At 39.7% G+C, this 25244-nt stretch overlaps 1 protein-coding gene across 4 annotated transcripts in view; it reads right to left on the bottom strand.

Moving 5' to 3' along the window:
• Window positions 1-2330, bottom strand: part of rnf220a (ring finger protein 220a) — a 182223-nt gene extending 179893 nt beyond the window's left edge. Inside the window, exon 1 of one of the 4 annotated variants that reach the window (XM_058066074.1) lies at window positions 2051-2330. The gene's annotated coding sequence lies outside the window, so the exon portion shown is untranslated. The remainder of the gene's footprint in view (window positions 1-2050) is intronic. The other 3 variants (XM_058066076.1, XM_058066073.1, XM_058066075.1) reach the window with 3 other exon arrangements.
• Window positions 2331-25244: the final 22914 nt, after the last annotated feature.

Below are 25244 nucleotides of genomic sequence, written 5' to 3'. Positions count from 1 at the left end.
TTTTTCTTGTTCAACTCCCTTTTGCACAGTTCCAGCTTTGTCCGTGCGCCAATGCGCAAAAAAAAAACCCAGTCGGGGCCTATAAATATGTACAGTAATTAAATATAATACATATACTACTAATATTACTTCTGTTTAGTTTATTAAATATAACGTCTTTTGTATTGTGCGTGGAAATAATTAAGAGGGTTTTTTGTGTTCTATAATCCCAAAGCGCCATCTCAACTCAAATTAACACATGCGCACAAATAAATGACTTTTGCATATTAAAGAGCCGCAAAGTCAGCATGCGGAATTTGCTGGGAGTTACTCAAAAACATGGGCGGAGGTGGGTTCGGGTGAGGGGGGTTTGGGGTGTGTGTGTGGGGGGGGGGCTACTCTTCCGCGCAGGGCACTAAAACGGCACGGAACACAAACCGCTTTAATTGGAAAGAAAAGTGTCGGCCTATAAATCACTGAGGTGGGAAAAGTAAATTGGAAAATAATAACCTGATGCACTGACACCCACGCAGCCTGACATCATCTTGCGGGGAACAACACTACATGACATTGTGGGGGGGTCGGAGGGGTGTGGAAATATGCATATTTAATTCCGGTTGGAAAGGACTTTCGTGAAATTACGTTCAATAATTATTATGTATAAATAAATGCGACATTACTTTACACGCAAAATTAAAAAAAACACGTGTATAGAATTAGTTAAATGTATATTGACTTAAATAAACCATAAAATTATCATAACAATAATATTGTGTGTATTCTATTCAGGCAAAATCGGAGAACCAAAACTTCCCGATGTCATTTGAAAGCATCCACTCCCTTTTATTGCCCACATTTGGAAAAGATAATTGTTGTCCGGTGTGTTTTGCGTGGAAATTAAACAAGCGCGGCAGGTCGTTAAAAGTCAGAGTCCGGCTGATCTGTCAATCAATAAATCAATTTCAAGTCATCCATCACTGAAATCAAAGCAATCATCACTTCATCTGATTTTGTTTCCTCCTTAAAAAGTCACATTTCCTTTAATTGGCTGAGTGCCTGTGACTTTAAATTCCTGTGCATGATTTTATAATATAAAAACATAGAAATCATAATCGTTATTATTATTAAATTAAAATGGCCTTTTGTCGTTTTTAAAACAGAAAACTACGCCAAAAATCATGTAATAATTTTTTAAAAAGTGATAAATCCTGCCAAGGAAATGAAAGATTGAGTCTTAACGAGGCGTGTCTTTATAATCCAAATAAATGTCGGCTAAGATTTAAAAAAAAAAATAAAAAAGTGCCGGTGCAGCAACGGCCGGAGCTGCTGCAGAGGGAAGCCGGCTTTGGCTGCCGGCGCCCGGCCAGAAGATTGGAAGCCCCCCCCTATACCCCTCGGGGGCTCCGTCCGGCTTGGGCGCTGCTTGTTTAGAGGGGTGGGGGGTGGGTGTAAATTATAGTGGCTTCCTAGTTAACAGGTGTTTCTCTGTGTGCGCGTGGAGACGAGCACGCGCTCACACTATTACTGTATTCCAATATGTATAATGTATACATGGAGTTGATCGATTCTATTAAATGCAAATTAAAAGTACATGATACCGGTGAAGCTGTTCTATATAATAATTCAAATCCAATGCGGGTGGGGGGTAAGGGGGGTAGGACTTCTATAGGACACCCCAATTTATGCCCCCATTCAGAAATGTTCCAAATTGTAACTTTATTGACAAATATCCTTTTTTGTGCCTGCGTAAAGTTTATTTAAAAGTATAAATTTAATGAGTTATTAGATAATTAAGTCTATTTTACATCATGGGGGGGTGTCACATCATCGAGAAGCACGAATATGAGTTATAATAGTTAATACTTTGCAAGGAGATTCGGCTCGGACATCCCCAACTATTAAGCGTATTTACGCACAAGCGAGCCCCCAAAAACGGCACAAACAAACCCAAATCCACATAAACGGACACGCACGCACAAGTCATTGTCCAAAGCGACTCACAATCCGCTTCCCAAAAACAAACTTTGTCAGCTCCAAGCACACAAAAGTCGGCGAAGAAAGTCTCACTCACCTCTTCCGGGTAGAATCCGCTACTTCCAAAGCAAAAGCAAAAAAAAAAAAAAAAAAGCAAAAAAAAACTTTTCGCTAAATATCAGCGTTGTGAGGTTTTAGTGGTGGTGTTGGTGCGCTTCGGCACTAAAAGTAGTTCACACCTCGTCGTGAGGTTGCCAAGGGAGGGAAGTGTGTGATGGACAAGAAAAGAGAGGCTGACTTTCCACACACGCAGTTGACTAAAGTGGCCGTGCAGGAAGGAGGAATGGAGCCGCAGAGGGAGCGCGACGCACGGTGGCAGGCGGCTGGGGAAGGAGGGGTGGTGGTGGTGGTGGTGGTGGTGGTCTCGGCAGCGTGTGAGTGGAGGAGGAAGAGGAGGAGGAAAGGGGGAGGGCTGGTCCAGGGTCCAAGAGCAGTTAGGAGGCGCAGTGCTGCCGCGCAGTGCTCACAGGGGAGAAAAAAAAAGGCAACATCCCCTTCCTTAATGTGTGCTTCTTGGTCATTTCAGGACATGTCTGATAGGGGAACAGGGCAGGGGTGCGTAAAGTGTATTTTTAAATATAAATATATTTTTTTAAAATTCACTTTAATAAAATAAAGGCTGCATAAAAACACTAGGAACCCCATTGATATCTCATGGTGATGATTATATTGAAAGGTGAAGTTATGACATATTTTTTTGAAGGCTATATTATGGTTATGGTAATGGTTTTATTTCATTTGAACATGCATCAGATTACACTTGAATGCATCACATAATCAGTTCACAGTTCCACATGTTCAAAAGGAGTAGGAAGAATCAAAGCTTATTAAATCCTACCCCTCCATCTGATACTTTTACAATCACTAACTGTTACATTTGTTCACTTCCTGCTTTCCTAATATAGTTGAAGTTTTTTTTAAATTTTATTTTATTTTTTTTAATTTATTTTATTAATTTTTATTTTTTAGTTTTTTAGTATTTTTGTCACGTACTGAAGTACAAAGTGATATTTTGGTTTTCATACAGTTTTCAATTGACCATATAGAACAAAAACATCCCTCTTTTTTTCAGCTTCACTCTAACCCAGGATTTAAAAGTATTTAAATATTTAATATTTAAAATATTAAAAAAATAATCTATTATATATATTTGTTCACTTCCTGCTTTCCTAATATAGTTTAATTTTTTTTTTTTAATTTCTTTAATTTTTTTTTGTTTAACCCATATTAACCAATGGTCAGGGCTTAAAAAAACAATCTATTTTTAATTTAGTAAAAAGGCTAAATATTATCTGATACTGAAAGACAAAGCATTGTTATTATTTATTATTTTCCAATTTTTTGCTGTGGTTGCATTGTCTGGTGTTATTTCTACAATGAGCTGCAAGCCACACTTTGGACACCCTTCTTTCTGTTCTAATGTAGTCTAACGCAGTCAAAAGTCAACCTGTTCTATTCTGTTTCATTATGTCATCCCTTAAACCCGAATCTCCATCATATTCGGTTCCGGGCCTCCGTGTGCAACATCAGCACGGACACCAACCCAACACACATGGAACAGCTCGCACTTTGCACTACCACCCTCGTGCCGCTCCCCTCCTGTCTGCTGTTTGAGTCCCCTGGGCGATTTCAACTGTGCTTTGTGAGCAAAGTGAATGAATTATCCCCCTCCTTGTTCTCACTCCTGCTCTCCCTCTCTCTCTCTCTCTCCTGCAGCTTGCCATCAAGCCAATGAAGTCCACCTCTTCACACAAAGAGAGTAGAAGTGGCTGCAGAAGTTGGTGTGCGAGCAGGACGCCGTGACGCATATGTTCATATGTTAGTATGTATATATATATATGAGGGGAAGTGTGGGAATACAGTACAGATTTAATATTTAAATGGTCTTTTGTGTGTGGAAGAGAGCTGTTGTGTCCTTTTCTGGGCCTTTGCACTGCACCCCCTGCTGGTCACTTATGGAACTGGACTGTGCATGGGAGCCGGTTCTTTATTGTGACAAGGAATTCCATCAGTATCCTACGTACTTTTGGCTTTAAATTGTAATTTCTCTGCAATTAACGTGTCGTACAGAAACACACATTTCACTCAATGGGCTCTTGGAGGCTTTGATCTTGTTTCACGCTTTAATATACTGATGTTTGGGTAACAATAGCGTGGGAAAAGTGAAGAGTCTTGTGTGTGTGTGTGTGTGTGCTGGGTGGTCTCCATGCACAACGGAGGGCCGTGGCCGGGCCTTAGCAGTGCCATTAGTGCTGTGTTGTCTTGCTAATAGGCTCAGTTTGGAGTCAATGGGCTGACTGAGGAAGAGGACCATCCATGTATTAGATCCCTCTCTATTCAAAGTCTAATGCCAACCCTTTAGTCCAGCCCCCCTGATGTTTCTAAATGCTGCTTCTGTGTGGATTGGCCGAGGAAGCACTTTGATAGCACCTGTTTCACTGCAGATATTACCCCCCCACCCACCCACCCCACCCACCCACCACCACCACTAGAGACCCACCCCAGATGCACATACTTGACTTGAAAAAGGACACCACACCACACAAAGAAATCTTCAAGGTCTTGGGTATTTTCTTCAGTCCCACATGATGCGATTGATCGTCTTTCTTTTTCAATGCATTCTAAAGATAAAAAACAGATAAAAATAGATAGCACATTACTGCACGTAATGGGCCACACCTTTAACACCTCCACACAGATTTTATGCTTTATTATATACGCACTGTAACCTGTAATGTAGTAACAAGTACAAGTACTACTGACGGTATTTTGGTCCTAGCTAGCTAAATTATATGAAAACTATCCAATAACTGATGGACGCAGTCATATTTCAGAAATTAAATGATATTTAGATATGTAATACGCATCATAACAAAATGTGGTTAATTAGAACAGTAAATGGGTTTATGAGCTGTTGGGGTTGTATGCGGGTCGGCTTCCCAGCATGCTCTGCGGGTCATAAATGAGTGTAAAATGGTATTGTTAGAGTCCAGTTTAGGTCTAGTGATTACTTTCCGAGTATGTAAAGCAAATTTCACCATTATAGGATAAATTGTAAATTTTTCTAATTTTTTCTCGCTCAAAAGTTTGGGATCACTTGCAAATTTCTTTGTTTTCCAAAAAAAATTTTTTTCCCTGCGTTTCACAATTTTTTTTTTCCATTTCACAAACATTTTTATCAATTTCACAAACAATTAAAATGATTTTTAAAGAAGGATGTACATTTTTTGCATAGAGGCCTACTATCAACAACTGTCAGTCCTCGGCATCAAACTCCTGGTATGGCTGCTAATCCAAGTTCATCATTTTATAAAGCTAATAGATTATTAGAAAAGCCATCTAAAAATCTAAACTAAAATCTCCTACCATGCTGTTAACTACGCCCTTCAGAGAGCAGTACAAACTGGGTCTAACAAGGACACAAAAACGCTGCACATATATGTGCAAGAAGACAAATATCTGAGAGTGTGTAGTTTAAGACAAAGACCTGGCAGCTGCACTAAATAGTAGCCGTCAAACATCAGTGTCAGTATCAACAACGAAGCGACCACTTCAGGATGCTGGACTTCATAGCAGGACTGCTAAGAAAAAGCCAGATCTCAGACTGGACCAAAAAATTTTCCAAGTGATCCCAAACTTTTGAGCGGTAGTGTATATAATAAGAGTCGGGACGACAAGGGACGGTGGTTTTCCGCTTCCTGTTGTGGTTGAGAGACGGGGCTTTCATGTCTTTTATGTCTTTACGTAGCAAAGAGTGCAAGTTAATGTTTGCAAGAAAAATAAAGTTTTCTCCCAAATTCGACACTCCGCCTCAGACTCCAGTTCTTCGGCGCTTCACTGGTGACCCCGACGGTAGTCCTGAAGTGTTCGGAGCTACCCACACGGGGGATCGGCACGGCATGTTTTGTGTTTGTCCGCCACGACGCGCACCGTGGGCCTTTACGCCCACCCTATGACGGACCATACAGGGTCCTGGAGCATGGCGACAAGTATTTTGTTTTGGACATGGGTGGCCGACAAGAGACTCGGAGAGTCTCGGTGGACCGGCTGAAGGTTGTGCTGGTGGACGACACCCAACCCCTGACAATGGCGGAGCCCCCTCGCCGGGGTAGGCCCCCGCTCCCGGGCAAGGCGCCCCCTGCCGGGCCAGGATTGTGGACAATCTTGTCCCCTTCACCACACGGCGGGGCCGTGCGGTTGTGCCCGCATGCACGAACGATTTTGACTATGGGTGAATTCTGGTGGTCGGTTACCGGGACATAATTCACCCCGGAACTATCGATAGGGGAGGTGTTGCCACCCGGAGGGGTGGGCGCAAGGGACGGGGGTTTTCCGCTTCCTGTTGTGGTTGAGAGACAGGTCTTTCATGTCTTTACGTAGCAAAGAGTGCAAGTTAATGTTTGCAAGAAAAATAAAGTTTTCTCCCAAATTCGACACTCCGCCTCAGACTCCAGTTCTTCGGCGCTTCAAAATAAAGATTTCAAGTCTGTGATCCATCAAAGAAGCTGGTGGAATTTTGCCCGCAATAAACGATGTGCATCGATCTCTTCCACTATCAAAAATCTCGAACTAAACATCTCAAAATTTTGTCTTAAGCAACAAAAATCATAATAATTTCATAGTTGAAAATGTGCATGTCAGACCCTCTGACTGACTTATAACCTAAAACATGGGTTGGAAACCTGTCGATCGCGAGTGACCGGTCGATTCTCGGGACTTTGTCGGTCGATATCAAAAAATAACAAAGTTTGGGATCACTTGGAAATTTTGATGGCTTTTTCTTAGCAGTCCTGCTACAAAGTCCAGCATCCTGAAGTGGTCGCTTCGTTGTTGATACTGACACTGGTGTTTGACAGCTACTATTTAGTACAGATGCCAGGTCTTTGTCTTAAACTACACACTCTCAGATATTTGTCTTCTTGTGCACAGTTGTGCAGCGTTTTTGTGTCCTTGTTAGACCCAGTTTGTACTGCTCTTTGAAGGGAGTAGTTAACAGCATGAAGGATGGCTGGATGGATGGATGATGGCTAGATGGATGGATGGATGGATGGCTAGATAGATGGATAGAAGGATGGATGGATGGCTAGATAGATGGATAGAAGGATGGATGGATGGCGAGATGGATGGATCGATGGATGGATCGATGGATGGATCGATGGGTGGATGGATGGATGGATGGCTAGATGGATGATAGATGGATGCTAGATGGATGGATGGATGGTTAGATGGATGGCTAGATGGATGGCTAGATGGACGGATAGATGGATGCTAGATGGATGGATCGATGGATGGCTAGATGAATGGATAGATGGATGGATGCTGGACGGATGGATGGATGGCTAGATGGATGGATAGAAGGATGGATGGATGGCTAGATGTATGGATGGATGCTGGATGGATGGATGGATAGAAGGATGGATGGATGATAGATGGATGGATGGCTAGATGGATGGATGGATGACTAGATGGATGGATAGATGGATGGCTAGATTAATGGATAGATGGATGGATGCTGGACGGATGGATGGCTGGCTAGATGGATGGATAGAAGGATGGATGGATGGCTAGATGTATGGATGGATGCTGGATGGATGGATGGATAGAAGGATGGATGGATGGATGGATGATAGATGGATGGATGGCTAGATGGATGGATGGATGACTAGATGATGGATGGCTAGATGGATGGATGGATGACTAGATGGATGGATAGATGGATGGCTAGATTAATGGATAGATGGATGGATGCTGGACGGATGGATGGATGACTAGATGGATGGATAGATGGATGGCTAGATTAATGGATAGATGGATGGATGCTGGACGGATGGATGGATGCTAGATGGATGGATAGAAGGATGTATGGATGGCTAGATGTATGGATGGATGCTGGATGGATGGATGGATAGAAGGATGGATGGATGGATGATAGATGGATGGATGGCTAGATGGATGGATGGATGACTAGATGGATGGATAGATGGATGGCTAGATTAATGGATAGATGGATGGATGCTGGACAGATGGATGGATGGCTAGATGGATGGATAGAAGGATGGATGGATGGCTAGATGTATGGATGGATGCTGGATGGATGGATGGCTAGATGGATGGATGGATGACTAGATGATAGCTAGATGGATGGATGGATGGATGGATGGATGGATGGCTAGATGGATGGATGGATGGATGGACAGATTTTCCAGATGGCCGGACATTCAGGATTTTTTGTTGGACAGCAAAATTCATGGTTCCATTTATCACAGCAAGTCTTTCAGGTCCTGAAACAGCAACACACCATCACACTACCACCACCATATTCTACTGTTTGATTTATGTGACTTTTAAGCCAGATGTAATGGGACACACACCTGTTCAGAAGTGGTCTTGGGTCTTGGAACTTGGGAAATCATCTGATTCATTTTCATTGTTTGTAGACTGGGACTGCGACCATTGCCCTATATAGATGCTTTACAACACATCCACCTTCATTCCTGTGATTTCCGGCTAATCTGCACAGCTAATAGTCATATCTTTCTTTCGTCTTAATCATACACGGCGGGTGGAATTTACAGTTGCGGCTTCGGAGACGTGCATGCCGCCATATCCATATGTCTGTGATATAATGAGATTTTAGCACAGCAAGATTGTAAATTATGCTGTGATTTGCTCTCTTGCTGTTTTGTCAGAGCACATCCATTGAGTGTGTGTGTGTGTGGGGGGGGGGGGGGGGGTGAGGGGTAGCTCGGGGATATGGCTGGCATTTGGCTGCCACAGCGCTCTAATTGCTGACGTACACACAGATAGATTGGACCTGATGGTCGGTGTCGCCACTGGAGGGAGAGAGGAGGAGGAAATAGGAGAGATGGGAGAAGGAGCAAAGAGGACAAGGGAGGAGGACGGCCATGCGGGGCATGGATGGATGGGTAAATAGATGGAGAGACAAGTGAGAAGGAGAGATATTGTCTCGTGACGGGAGACGCAGCTGCCAGCGGCTACACGGCCAAGCGGTTAACCGCACTGAAGGGGCCGCATTTAGAGAAAGCAAAGTGTGTGTGTGTGGGGGGGGGGGGGGGGGGGGGGGGGACGAGGGGCACAATTGCATCCACATTCATCTCGCTCCCAGATCCCTTGCTCCGGGGAGCTGTTGGAAAATGAAGAATTACATGGCCCTGATCCGATTACATTACAGAACCAGTGATTACATGCATTTGACTCTTGTACCAAAGAAGAAAAAAAAATGAAAGGAGGAGAGCGGAAACATACATGATCTGATTCATTAAGTCATTACGTGCTATTTGTCCCAGCTATGATGCATGGCTAACATTTTGAGGGAAGGTAGACGGCTAATTTCATCAATGCTTCACTGCCAGTCGTTGCAACTTGCTACGATGATAACGGCCATTTCCAGCCACCCGCAGACCGATCCTCGGATAAACAATAACTTTGGGATGGTGCGTTTGCTGGGAGACGGGAATGAAGGCCATCGACTGTCACAGTGGAAGTGTGCAGAAAACAGAAGAATTGCAGTAATGCATGAAACTATCTATGGATGGATGGATGGATAGATGGATGGCTAGATGGATGGATAGTTGGATGGATGCTGGATGGATAGAAGGATGGATAGAAGGATGTATGGATGGCTAGATGAATGGATGGATGGCTAGATGGATGGATGGATGGCTAGATGGATGGATAGATGGATGGATGGCTAGATGGATGGATGGATCGATCAATGGCTAGATGGATGGATAGATGGATGGATGGCTAAATGGATGGATAGAAGGATGGATGGATGGCTAGATGAATGGATGGATGGCTAGATGGATGGATGGATGGGTCGATGGCTAGATGGATGGATAGATGGATGGATGGATGGCTAGATGGGTGGCTAGATGGGTGGCTAGATGGATGGATAGATGGATGGCTAGATGGATGGATGGATCGATGGCTAGATGGATGGATGGATGGATGGATGGATGGCTAGATGGATAGCTAGATGGATGGATAGATGGATGGCTAGATGGATGGATGGATGGATGGCTAGATGGATGGCTAGATGGATGGATCGATGGCTAGATGGATGGATAGATGGATAGATGGATGGATGGATGGCTAGATGGATGGATGGATGGCTAGATGGATGGATGGATGCTGGATGGATGGCTAGATGGATGGATGGATGCTGGATGGATGGCTAGATGGATGGATAGAAGGATGGACGTTACGGATGGCAAGATGGATGGATGGATCGATGGCTAGATGGATGGATAGATGGATGGATGGATGGCTAGATGGATGGATGGATCGATTGATGGCTAGATCGATGGATAGATGGATGGATGGCTAGATGGATGGATGGATGACTAGATAGATGGCTAGATGGATGGATGGATGACTAGATGGATGGCTAGATGGATGGATGGATGACTAGATAGATGGCTAGATGGATGGATGACTAGATGGATGGATGGATGACTAGATGGATGGCTAGATGGATGGATGGATGACTAGATGGATGGCTAGATGGATGGATGGATGACTAGATAGATGGCTAGATGGATGGATGGATGACTAGATGGATGGCTAGGTGGATGGATGGATAGATTGATTTTCACTGAACTCGTTGTATGTTTTTGCTTTTGTTTGGTTTGCCAATCCTGAGAAGGCTCACCACTGATCCAGGTTTTGGCCATTTGCGGATAACGGCTCTCACTGTGGTTAGCTGGAGTCCCAAAGCTTTAGAAATTACTTCATAACCTTTTTCTGATAAATTCATTTCAGTTGTGTCCATTTTCATGGCCGTATCAATTACTGTTCTAAACAGTAAACATCATTCCATTGGGAATGTGGACCATACCAAATCAACTTAGAGGTGGCACATATGTGCTTGCTAGTTTCATAATTAATAACTTTCTTCAAATGCAAAATATTTGGCCTTGCACGGGAGCAGTTGTGAAACTTCCTAATGAGGTGCTATCAGAGTCGGGGTTGGACTGTGGAACTTTTAAGATGGGAAGGAACTGGAACCAGGATAGTTATTTTACTTCTTTGAAAGTCCAGCTTTCAGTTGCTCAGCCAAGGCTGAAAGATCACGCCATTTGGAAGGCAGGGGCCGAGTCATTATCATTTGCCAATGATACTTTTTTGTGTACAATTATCAATATCGGAACGTAGGGAATGTTCTTGTCGTGTAAAGTTTGGGATTTAACCGCAATGACATTTTTCAAGCGTTATAATAAGAGCAACAATAGGAGCTTAAAAATGGCGTGTTGACGATCATAGTGCATATCCTCCCTCGTTGCTCCGGTCCCGTCGTCATCTTCAAACATCCACAGGGAGTGACTTGTTATTTGCTCTGAGCTGTCGGCATGGTTTGGCTTTTTGATTAGACGGAGACAGGAAAGAGAGAGCGGGTGAAGGGAGGGAGGGAGGGAGGGAGGGAAGATAGTGAAGACAGAGGCAGCCTTGAGGCACATGTCAAGCAATGTCACAGATAATCACACATTGTCTTAAAATAGCTTTGAAAAATCACAGTGTTGCGGTCGGGGATAAGGAGGCTGATGCCGAGCCTTTGGAGCTGGGGGGGCACATGTTCCTCAATAAAGACCAGATGAAATTAATTTCTCACATCTCCTGAGGGAACATTTATCAAGGGCAACATATGAAAAATGACATGTCTGTGAAAAACAAAAAAAGGAAACACGGAGTCTGCCGACGTCTGCTTTGTGCTGCCATACTTAAGGGAATAACAGGAGCCACTACATTGTACTTATTAAAAATGGAAAAATAACCAGTATTTTTATAAGAATGAAGTACAAATACGTTGGTCTCAATCTGATTCCGAGATAAAATTGGCTAAATATTATTTCTTTTGATAAGATGAAGTGAAAATCCATTGATAACTGTGCTGCTTAACTTATGTATTAAGGACATTCCATTATATTGTTTAACATCCAAATCATATCTGTTTATACAATATATTTAAGTATTTTTGCTTCAAAATAATATTTATATATAAAAAAATATATATATATATATTTTTAATTAAACTATATTAGGAAAGCAGGAAGTGAACAAATGTAACTTACTGATTGTAAAAGTACCAGATGGAGGACTACTTCGGTACGTGACAATAAAATAAAATAAAATAAAATAAAATAAAATAAAAAACAAACAAAAAATAAAACTACATGAAGAAAGCAGGAAGTGAACAAATGTAACAGTTACTGATTGTAAAAGTACCAGATGGAGGGGTAGGAGTTAATAAGCTTTGCTTCTTCCTACTCCTTTTGGACATGTGAACTGATTATGTGATGCATTCAATTGTAATCTGATGCATGTTCAAATGAAATAAAACCATTACCATTACCATTACCATTACCATTACCATTACCATTACCATTACCATTACCATTACCATTACCATATATTTGGAAAATCTTTATCGGTCAAGAAATAAAGAAGTAATATTTAAGACAGGCTGCACGGTAGTCGAGTGGTTAGCGCGCACAGCTAGGAGACCCGGGTATTCCGGTGTCTTCCCACATTCCAAAAACATGCTAGGTTAATTAGCGACTCCAAATTGTCCATAGGTATGAATGTGAGTGTGAATGGTTGTTTGTCTATATGTGCCCTGTGATTGGCTGGCCACCAGTCCAGGGTGTAACCCGCCTCTTGCCCGAAGACAGCTGGGATAGGCTCCAGCAACCCTCACGACCCTCGTGAGGAAAAAGCGGTAGAAAATGAATGAATGAATTAATAAATTTTGTGAAAAACTATATAAGGAAAGCAGGAAGTGAACAAATGTAACAATTACTGATTGTTAAACTACCACCAAACTACTGGAAAGTCCTGGTGGAATCCTTCCACATCATCACTTACTTCCCCACACTTCCATGGAAGGAAATCTTGATGGGAATGCTTAAAGTGGTTTTTTTTTAGTGATATACAGTGTTTTCACCAGCTGCTTATAAGGATCTGCCTTGTAGTTCCTGGTACTAAAGTCAATTTCTGCTATTGTTTTATCGATTACAAAATATTTCAGCAAATAAAAACAAAACACTTGATGTCAAAACTGTAGACAAATAGAAATATTGTTTATTTTAGTCATATTAAAATAACACAATGTCATATTTGTAGCTTTAAAGTGGGAAGAAAGCATCAAGGACTGTTTATTATACTGTAAAAAAATGTCATGATGTGTAACATTTGTCTGCTCAAGCTGTGGTTAAGCTAAAATAATGTTTATTCCTGGCGATGTTTAATGTTTAATGGTGCGTCGAATGGGATAACAAGGTAGGAGAACCCCCCCACCCCACCATCCCCACCCCGCCGATTCCCATATGAATTAAACAAGCCATTGATTTTATGCCGCACATTATCGTGCCATATTCCTCAAGAGCTCTTTTAATAGAGATGTGGAATGATCGGACAGAGACACGCAGCCAAGTACCTTTCCATCTGTTTTTTTTTTTTCTGGTGGTCTGGAAGTTAAAAAAAAATCATACTAATTCAAAAAATCTAATAAAATTATAACCACTCTTAATGAAAAGGAACTTTATGTCTATGAAGTAGTGGAATATTATGTTTTTGTACTGTATATCTCTCTATGTCTCTATGTAAATACCGTGGATTTCCATCAAATATGACATTTTTCCACAGGAAACCCACCCCGAGATTGCTAAAAAAATATATAAACATGTGCTAAAATGCCAAGCATACATGTACCTGTCAAATTGAAGTGACGGTTCTGGAGCCGAATGAAACCTAACTAGACGCTGACGCCAAACTGCAATGCTATACACTCGCTGTCGAATCCGACACCCGATTCCTGATGAGCTGACGCCAGACTGACATGCTGTAGCTAGCATGTTCACTGTTAGCATACTAACACCACGCATGACAGCTATTGTTAGCATACTACCGATGTTAACATATAAACTGTTGCCATGCTAACACCTAACCACTTTTGAAAATAACAAAAGATTTAATGCGCTAAATATAGCATGCCAGTAATGCTAACATGCTTGCTGTTAACATGCTAACACCACATGAGAACACTGTCTATATAAGTTGAAAATAACAAAAATGTTAACATGCTAATTGTAATAGTCTAGCAATGTCAATATGCTAGCTGTTAGTTTGCTGACATTAGCATACCAGCAAAGCTAACATGATAAGTGTTATCATGGTAACATTAATCCTAAAATACTGTTCATGTCGGTTTATAGCATTATAATTAAAATGTTAACATGCTAATGTTATCATAATAACACCTACCATTTTTACGAGACTAACATGCTGCAGCTAGCATGTTCACTGTTAACATAATAACACCTAGCATGATAGCTAATGTTTGCATACTAGCAATGTTAACATATAAACAGTTGGCATGCTAACACCAAACACTAATATGCTTGCTGTTAACATGCTAACACCAAACATGAAAACACTGTTTATATAACTTGAAAATAACAAAAAAGTCAACATGCTAATTTTAATAGTCTAGCAATGTCAACATGCTAGCTGTTAGCTTGCTAACATTAGAATACTAGCAAAGCTAACATGTTATCATGGTAACATTAATCCTAAAATACTGTTTATGTCGGCTTGTAGCATTATAATTAAAATACTAACATGCCAATGTTAGCATAATAACACCTAACATTTTTATGAGACTGACGTACTGTAGCTAGCATGTTCACTGTAATATTACATGATTATATTATTATTATAATATATTTTATACTGTAATATTTTAGCAATGTCAACATGCTAGCTGTTAGCTTGCTAACATTAGCATACTAGCAAAGCTAACATGTTATCATGGTAACATTAATCCTAAAATACTGTTTATGTCCGCTTGTAGTATTATAATTAAAATACTAACATGCTAATGTTAGCATAATAACACCTAGCATTTTATGGGTGTACAAAATAACCTGCAAATTTGTACTATTTGCTGCTCTTGCAAAAAAAACTACTAAGAACATGGTGGACAGGTGCCACCATATTGGATGTGACAAATAAATAATGTTTTTAACTTCAGTGCGGTATTGAAAAGCTTTTTTCTAGAAGTTTTGGCCTACAAAATAAATGCTATGTTACCGCAGCGGAAAGATCTTTCTGGAGGACCCCAGAGATACCTTGGATACTGCCAGTGCATATAACTTCTGATGTCTCCTCCACTGCGTTAGTCATGCTTCTGCGGGCCTTTAAATTGTGTTTGAAGGCAAAACAAGACCACCTTTGACAGGTTCATCATGGAGGCCTTTTGCCTGACTTGGCAACCCGACACTCGGTCATTCTATTACCCGGGTGTTTTCATCCCTAATGCCCTCCTGGGATTCATAAAGTATTTCTACTCGTCTGTCGAAGGTACAATGATGCTGGTTTGCAGGCGCAAGCGTCGTGTTGAGGTAATGCAGGCGTTAAGCGAACGTTACACCGAGAAGTCAAGTGACAAATTCAAGTGGCCAGAAGAAATATAATTTCATTAAGGATGAGTGAGCAGCAAGCCAGCTGTCAGAGAGAGTGGGTGGGGTGGGGGTGGAGGGGGTGGGGGTGGGGGGTGCTCAAAAGGGCTTACCCCTGATATGACACATGCATTAGACGCAAGGGAAAACCACTTAATTGTTCATTGTTCACTTACTGTCTTTGTCAGAATCACCACAGACTGACATGCTGTTAGCATGTTTACTGTTAGCATACTAACACCACGCATGACAGCTAATGTTCGCATACTACCGATGTTAACATATAAACTGTTGCCATGCTAACACCTAACCACTGTTTATGTAAGTCTATACTTTTGAAAATGGCAAAAAATTTTATGTGCTAAATATAGCATGCCAGTAATGCTAACATGCTTGCTGTCAACATGCTAACACCAAACACTGTCTTTAAGTTGAAAATAGCAAAAAAGTTAACATGCTAAATGTAATATTCTAACAAACAAGCTGTTAACTTGTTAGCATACTAGCAATGTTAACTTATAAACATTTGACATGCTAACACGGAACACGAAACCAATGTTTATGTAAGTCTATACTCTTGAAAATAGCACAAAATTGAATGTGCTAATTATAGCATGCCAGTGACATGCTTGATGTTAACATGCTAACACCAAACATGAAAACACTGTCCATTTAACATGCTAATGTTAGCATAATAACATATGCTGTAGCTAGCATGTTTACTGTTAGCATACTAACACCTAGCATGACAACTAATGTTAGCATACTAGCAATGTTAACTTGTAAACCTTTGGCATGCTAACACGGAACACGAAACCAATGTTTATGTAAGTCTATACTCTTGAAAATAGCAAAAAAATAGAATTACAGCATGCCAGTGACATGCTTGATGTTAACATGCTAACACCAAACATGAAAACACTGTCGATATAACATGCTAATGTTAGCATAATAACACTTACGATTTTTATGAGACTAACATGCTGGAGTTAGCATGTTCCGAAAATACTGTTCATGTCGGCTTATAGCATTATAATTAAAATACTAACATGCTAATGTTAGCATAATAACACCTAACATTTTTATGAGACTGACATGCCGTAGCTAGCATGTTCACTGTAATATTACATTATTATATTCATTCATTCATTTTCTACCGCTTTTATTATTATAATATATTTTATACTGTAATATTTTAGCAATGTCAACATGCTAGCTGTTAGCTTGCTAACATTAGCATACTAGCAAAGCTAACACGTTATCATGGTAACATGAATCCTAAAATACTGTTTACGTCGGCTTATAGCATTATAATTAAAATATTAACATGCTAATGTTAGCATAATAACACCTAACATTTTTAATTAACCTAGCATGTTTTTGGAATGTGGGAGGAAACCGGAGTACCCGGAGAAAACCCACGCATGCACGGGGAGAACATGCTAACTCCACACAGAGATGGCCGAGGGTGGGATTGAACTCAGGTCTCCTAACTGTGAGGTCTGCGCGCTAACCACTCGTCCGCCGTGCAGCTATGTTAAAATATAACGGTGCCAAATGTGCAAATATACCAGTGTACAGTGACAGTTATGATGTTGTCACTACCAACAGCACAAAATTCATCACATAGCAACTTAACACCCTGAACTGGTGGCCAGCCAATCACAGGGCACATATACGTAGACAAACAACCATTCACACTCACATTCATATGAATGTGGGAGGAAACCGGAGTACCCGGAGAAAACCCATGCATGCACGGGGAGAACATGCTAACTCCACACAGAGATACCTGAGAGTGGGATTGAACTCGGGTCTCCAAGATGTGAGGTCTTCATGCTAACCACTCGACCACCGTGCAGCTTGTCGCCATCCAATTAACCTAGCATGTTTTTGGAATGTGGGAGGAAAGTGGAGTACTCGGAGAAAGCGCACGCATGCACGGGGAGAACATGATAACTCCACACAGAGATGGCCGAGAGTGGGCTTGAACTCGGGTCTCCTAGCTGTGAGGTTGGCATGTTAACCACTCGACCACCGTGCAACCATGCTTTGTTCTGGGCAGGTAGACAAGTCTGTCCTTTACTGTGAATGATGCCGTGGAGAGCACGGGGGGGGGGGGTTCTTACATTTTGCTTATCTCATAGCTAATAGAAACATCTCAGAGTCTGACGCACGTCAGGCACCTCATTCCGCCAAATTACCGACAAAGACAGAATGAGTTAAATTACTTTCAATGTGACATTCAGTTCTCCATTGAACAGATGTCTGGTCACTCAAATGCCACAGGATGTGATTTTTTTTTCAAAGTAAAATACAAGGACAAACGTTTTAAAGCTGCGTGATTGTCATCAATCTTTCCTAAAGGCCATGCAATCGTGAATAAAGCACGAACGGGGTTAATATGTGGGAATTATTTTGTTATTAATAATAATTTCTCAAATATCTAATGGCTCGTAAAGACAGACTGGAAGCCTAATCAAAGCTGATAGGAGAGTTTGTCTTTGCACGTCACAAAATGTCCTCCCCTTGGACGGATTTAATTCCTATCAATGTTCTTAACTTTTTAATTGGCTGACGAGATTTATTATTTAGTTTTTTGGGCGTGAAAGTTTTTGTTTTCTTGTCTATTTATACTCCATACTCGTATTCATTTGAAGTGTAAATATACAAACAAAATGAAATGGTGCATTCGTGTGTATGTCTCAAATACAGTGACAACATCACATTGAAAATATGAGCTGGAAACCTCATATTACAAATATACAACATAAGGCGGCCAGATATATTTAATATTTATTTGAACAAATTTGTTCTCAATCAGAAAAATCACTCCACACTCTTTATTGCTCTCTGGTTCTACCATATCTTACTTATTGTGTGGAAATATGGGCTAATAACTATAAAAGCAATCTTCACTCGCTAAATGTACTGCAAAAAAGGTCAGTAAGGATAATTCATAATACCGCCTACAGAGAACATACTAACTCCTTATTTCTAAAATCACAAATACTTCAACTTGCTGATATAGTTCATCTTCAAACAGCTAAAATAATACGTACGTGACAAAAAAAATAAAATGAAAAAAAAAATAAAATAAATAAAACTAAAAAATTAACAATTAATAAAATAAATTAAAAAATGTAACTAAAAAAACTATATCAGGAAAGCAGGAAGTGAACAAATGTAACAGTTACTGATTGTAAAAGTACCAGATGGAGGGGTACTTCGGTACGTGCTAAAATAAAATAAAATAAAATAAAATAAAATAAAAAACACACAAAAAAACTTAAACTATATGAAGAAAGCAGGATGTGAACAAATGTTACAGTTACTGATTGTAAAAGTACCAGATGGAGGGGTACTTCGGTACGTGATAAAATAAAATAAAATAAAATAAAATAAAATAAAAAAACTTAAACTATATGAAGAAAGCAGGAAGTGAACAAATGTTACAGTTACTGATTGTAAAAGTACCAGATGGAGGGGTACTTCGGTACGTGATAAAATAAAATAAAATAAAATAAAAAAACAAACAAAAAACAAACAAAAAAAATCTTAAACTATATGAAGAAAGCAGGAAGTGAACAAATGTTACAGTTACTGATTGTAAAAGTACCAGATGGAGGGGTAGGATTTAATAAGCTTTGCTTCTTCCTACTCCTTTTGGACATGTGGAACTGTGAACTGATTATGTGATGCATTCAATTGTAATCTGATGCATGTTCAAATCAAATAAAACCATTACCATAACCAAAAGGAAAATATTATTATGATTCTATTTTATCCTAGCCTTTTGTGTGTGTGTGTGTGTGTGTGTCAAGACGCATAATGAAGTACAACAAAAAGCCGCCTTTCATTCACCAAACCCTTAAAGGAGCAATTATGGTTAATTTGTCCTTTAAAACAGACACTGGAAGTCATTTGTCTCAAAAAAAAAAAAAAAAAAAACACACACGAGCAAAAAAAGGGGGGTGGTGGGGGGGGGGAATATTCATGTCTCAACCTCCCCCTTCACAAACACTTAGGAGCTAATTATTGTTATTAACATCATGGTTGAAATCCCTCCACAAGGACATGTCAGCACACTTCAACATCTGCACCCGTCTCTACCTTCATCTAAGAAATGAAAGAAATAGGGGGTGGGGGTTCGGTATGGAGGGGGGGTAGGTAGGGGGGGTCTGACACATAAAAATATCTTGGGATCACCTTGAAAAAGCCATACTCACAATGTACTACCTGTCCGAGTCCTTTTGTGGAACACAATAGTAATAGGCTATCGCAACATGCCCGCCTGGCTATATGCATGAATATTGATTTAGCCATAAGCAGCCCCCCCTCCATGCCCCCCCCCCCTCCATTACAGGCAAATACCACGCTCTTCTTATCATGCTATTATGCTCCACAATACGCCCATGGTAATATGTTAAATATAATTGTAAACTATAAAACATTACACTGTGGCTTGATTCCTATTCAGGATCAATGCAATAAAGACGGAAAAGATCGATAAATCGTGCCTTAACATCCATTAAATGAAAGTGAATGGAGACAGAGACATTAATATATGTGAAAAATTGCCCCCCCCACCCCCCTTTTTCCTGAGTTTTTATTTTTTTGCATGTTTGTCACAGTTAAATGTTTCATTTTTGTATCATTCTCCTGCTACATTACACTACCACCACCATATTTGACTCTTTTTTTTCTCAAATGCCAGATGGAATCGAACCTTCCAAGAATCTTTGTCCGGTCAGACCACAGACTATTTTCCCAAAGGTCTTTAAAGGCATCATGATGATGTTTTTGTGTTTTTTTTCCCATTGTCTTTCTTATGGTGGAGTCATGAAACGGAGGCAAGTGAGGCCTGCGCTTCTTTGGATGTTTTTGTGGGGTCTTTTGTGACCTCTTGATCGAGGTGGATCATTGTGGTCGGCCGGTCACTCTTGGGAAGGTTCACCACTGTTTTGCCATTTGTGGTTAATTGCTCTCTCTGTGGTTGGCTGGAGTCCTAAAGCTTTAGAAATGGTTTCATAACAATTCATATCTCAGTTAAGTTATGTTTTAATGGAAGGGGGGGTCACTTTTCCACATTGTACCACTGTACTTTCTAATTTGCCTTGGCGACTGCGTGTCTGTAAGTAATGTGCAACAAAATAAGGCAATGCCATATATAGAGCTAAAACTATAACGACAATAAAATAATGGCGTCCATCCCATTCAATGTCTCGGGGGTGAGTAAGATGCTTAAAATATGGATGGAGTTCTTGTGAAGGTTCCTATCGGGTAAATAACAGTCAATGTTGACTCGGAGGATATCAGTTAGTCACCTCAGTAAGTGTCGGGGTCACGATGGAGGCTTTTGGTTCCTTGAAGACCCCGAATGAGCTCTGCACAAACATGAGCAGATTGATGGATAGCTGGATGAATGGAGAGGGAATGACTTGAAGAGAGGAGGCCGGAGACCATCCTTATTTATTGTTCATGCATTTTTAAACAGGAGAGCAATGGGGTCAAACGAGTAAACAGGACTGCCAGATCTTTTTTTTTTTGGAGGGATTTATCGTATTATTTATTCATTATTTTATATTTAAACTGGAGTTACCTATTCTTGTCATTTTTTAAAATTATTATTTTAATAAAAATAAATAAATAAATAAAAATTACATTTTCTTTTATTCTTAAATTTAGGCATTATGTACGCATTATTAATGTAATGAAAGAGATTGATTTTATGATTTATTCTTTGTTTTATTTTTCAACTGAGGTTGTCCTTTTTTTGTAGTTTTTTAATTAAAAAAATTAAATTCTTACTTTTTCAATGTATTGAATATTTTGACATGGTTTAGTTAATGTTTTTAAATTAATAGATTTTATGATTTAGGCATTATTTTATTTTTCAACTGAGATTGACTATTTTTGTAATTATTATTAAATTTGTATTATTATAATTGTTTTATTTTTATACTTTTTTATTTTAAAAAAATTACAAAATGTTTTGTTAACTCTTCAATTTACCCGATATTTTTTCTGCAATAGAAGTAAATTTTTCTGATAGTAGGGATTGATGTTATTATTCATTCATTATTTGTATTTTTTATTTTTTAATTTTTTAATTTTTGTATTTTTGTATTTTTGTATTTTTGTATTTTGTATTTTGTATTTTGTATTTTGTATTTTGTATTTTTGATTTTTTTAATTATTTTATTTGTTTATTTTTTATTTTATTTTTTATTTTTTATTTTTTATTTTTTATTTTTTATTTTTTATTTTTTATTTTTTATTTTTTTAATTTTTAATTTTTAATTTTTAATTTTTAATTTTTAATTTTTAATTTTTAATTTTTAATTTTTAATTTTTAATTTTTAATTAATTATTTTTTTATTTTTAATTAATTTTGTATTTTGTATTTTGTATTTTGTATTTTGTATTTTGTATTTTGTATTTTGTATTTTGTATTTTTTATTTTGTATTTTTTATTTTTTATTTTTTATTTTTTATTTTTTATTTTTTATTTTTTATTTTTTATTTTTTATTTTTTATTTTTTATTTTTTATTTTTTATTTTTTATTTTTTATTTTTAGTTTTGTAATCATTATTCTTTTAAATATCTATTATATCCGAAAATGCATCCTTAAGTCAAATTTTTGGTCATTTCATAATTGCAGATGGACCACATGACATGCCTTAACGTATTCAATAAGTCAAAAGCGGGCCTGCAGGTGAATTGACCTTTGACCCTTGACCTTTGCACACAAACAGGCACGCAGCCTGCAGCGTGTGACTGACTGATGTGGCTGATATTAGCCCCATCTCCACGGGGACTGCGACTCAGCGGTGAGTGGTACGTCTAAGTGACAGAGGGACAAAGTGGAGTTGGGGGGTCTGAGGGTGGGGTGGGTGGGGGGGGATCAGGATGCATTGATTTGATAAACAGAAGCTAAAGTCAAGAGGTCCATGTTGACCTTTGACCGTTTCTTTGAGTGTGTGTGAGTGGAAGGAGCGATGCAGCTTTTTTCGGGAAGGCTTCAGTTATGAGCCAAATTATTTTATAACAAACAAGAAATTTGATTTTTTTAAGACAAAAAGTTCTAAATTTAGGAGAATAAATTCGTAAATTCACGAGAAAAAAAAGTGGTAATATTAATTTTGGCCAAAAAAACAAGACAAATCTACTACTTTTTTATCCAAAAGGTATGACTTAATTTCATAAATTTATTTCTGAAATCTGATTTTTTAAAAATAAATTTCCTGTCAATATATTCCAGGTTTATTCTTGTAAAATGGTGATTTTTGTCTTCATATTTTGGCTTTACTGTGGTAAAAATACAGCTTTTTAAAAAATTTGCGAACTATTTAAACTTTCTTCTTGTACATTGTTTTCTTGTAATATTCTCATTTTTGACACAACGTAATTTTCTCCCAAAAAATTTCATACCACGTTAAAAAAATGTTCTTTAGTATTTCAACATTATTACTACATTATTACAAAAATGACTATACTTTCCACTACATTTTACATTATTCTATATTACCACTTATTATTATATATTATATATTATTATATATTATTCTTATATTACCACTTTATCCTTTATTATTTTGACTTAATTCTTGTAAAATTACTTCTGTTTTTGGTTGTTATTATTTTTTCTTTTTTAGTTTTCTTGTTAAATTCTATTTTTGGAATTTTTTGGACACCCCTGACTTATACAAATGCTACACTAAGCTAGTAAGTACGGTATTTAATCAGCCATATAATTCATAAACATTTGACATAATGTATTTTTTCCACATGGATTCATTTTACTCATAACTTGATATTATTTGTAATAATATATGAATTTAACCAACAAAAAAAAAAGAAATCAGAGCCAAATCATAAGAAAAACAACTTTTAAGCAACTAGGTAAAAATGATTGGATGCTAGAGGGGTCATGGATTCGGTGCGCTGTCACAAAGAGATCTTTCTATGATTTCAAAAGTTGAATTCTGAGCGATTGAGCAACATTTTTTTTTACTGTTTCCGTTACGATTACTCGTACGGAATTATTGAACACAGGAAACATGCGCACGGGGTGTTTTGTTTTTTTTTTTCGGTCCTCCATCTCGGTTGCCATGGCAGTGAAGTGTGATTACAACTCCGACCTAACCGACGTGGCTGACGGTATTGACTTCCTGTCTGTTTCATGCAAACAGGATGTGACAGATTTAATTTGTTTGTCAGCCCGCCTTAATTTTAACGGAGGGCTGGAAGCACGGGGGGGGGCAGGTAAAGAGTGACGGGGTACTTGCAATGAAGTCCCAGTGGCGGGTGGATTCCCTTTATGCCCGGATAACCTTGCACACCTAAAAAGCATACAGTAAGAGCGAATAACATGGGGGGTGGGGGGGCTAAAGGATTGGCAGACAGGAAATGGAAGCGAATGTGCCAGTCAAATATGGTCTACGTTTAGCGGAAGGACCGACAGAAGACGCATACAAAAGAGACAAGCGGAGTGTGTTAAGCAGAAGTGACATGATGGTGTGAGTAACAAAGTGAGCGGGGGGGGCAAATGCGTGAGGAAGAGCGGATCCGACGTCCAATAGGAGAACAGGAAGGGAGCGTCCGTCAAAGAAGAAGAAGAAGAAGGAGGAGGAGGCTGATTTGAAGAAAAGACCCTGAACCAGATGGACATTCTCAACTTGTCTCCGTCTGGCAGACAATTGGGATGGCAGCAAAGAGTGAGAGTGTGACAGTGAATACAGAGGCCGGCATTATTGTTGGAATCATTGATCGCCCCCCCCCTCTCTCTTTCTCTCTCTCTGTCAATCTATCGCCATCCTCAGTGTCTGTCTTCCTTCTTCCAATCTTTGTCGCCTAGAAGATGCTTGTGTCACAGCCACGCATGCATCTGTCCTTCATGTCTGTCTACGCTATTTCTGGCTCTGATGTCCACGTCCGTTATTTCAACGCTCTTAAAGGTCTTGTGCATCCCGCTGGCGGAATTGGGTGCACAGTCGGCGTCGTAACAGCATCCCACAAAGGGTTAATTATTATAATCCGAGATAACAGTTTTTATCTAGTCCTGGAACTAAAGGTACCTCGGCTAGGGGGTCCTTCCATCCATCCATTTTCCTACCTTTATCTGGGTCCGGGTTGCAGTGGCCACTTCCCGGTACCTCTTCCAGTTCCAGTGGGAGGACACCAAGGCGTGCCCAGGCCAGCTGTGGGACATAATCCCTCCATCGGGTGCTACTAGGTCTGCCCTGGGGCATTCCTCGACTGCAGGTGTCCAGTCCCAAATGATCGAGATCCTCACCCTTCCCGGTCTCCAGAAGGAGAGGGAGTTCTCCTATGAGCCCCCCCCCCCCCCCTAAATGACCGAGATCCTCACCCTAGCGGGTCCTACTAGGTCTGCCCTGGGGCCTTCCCCCGACTGGACACCACACCAAGGAGGTGTCCAGTCACAAATGATTGAGATTCTCACCCTATTTCAGACTTTCCGGTACCCAGCTACCTCTTCCAGTTCTAGTGGGAGGACACAAAGGCTTCCCCAGGCCAGTTGTGGGACATAATCCCTCCATTGGGTCCTACTTGGTCTGCCCTGGGGCTTTCCCCTGACTGGACACCTCCCAAATGATCGAGATCCTCACCCTATCTCAGACTTCCTGGTCCCCAGAAGGAGAAGGAGCTCTCCTCTGAGCCCCTCCCAAATGACTGAGATCCTCACCCTAGCGAGTCCTACTAGGTCTGCCCTGCGGCCTGCCCTCGAC

Source organism: Doryrhamphus excisus, chromosome 3 (genome assembly GCF_030265055.1).
Source record: "Doryrhamphus excisus isolate RoL2022-K1 chromosome 3, RoL_Dexc_1.0, whole genome shotgun sequence".
In the NCBI taxonomy this organism is placed as follows: Eukaryota; Metazoa; Chordata; class Actinopteri; order Syngnathiformes; family Syngnathidae; genus Doryrhamphus; species Doryrhamphus excisus.
Note: the sequence above shows the minus strand (reverse complement) of the source record. Positions and strands in the feature narration are given on the sequence as shown.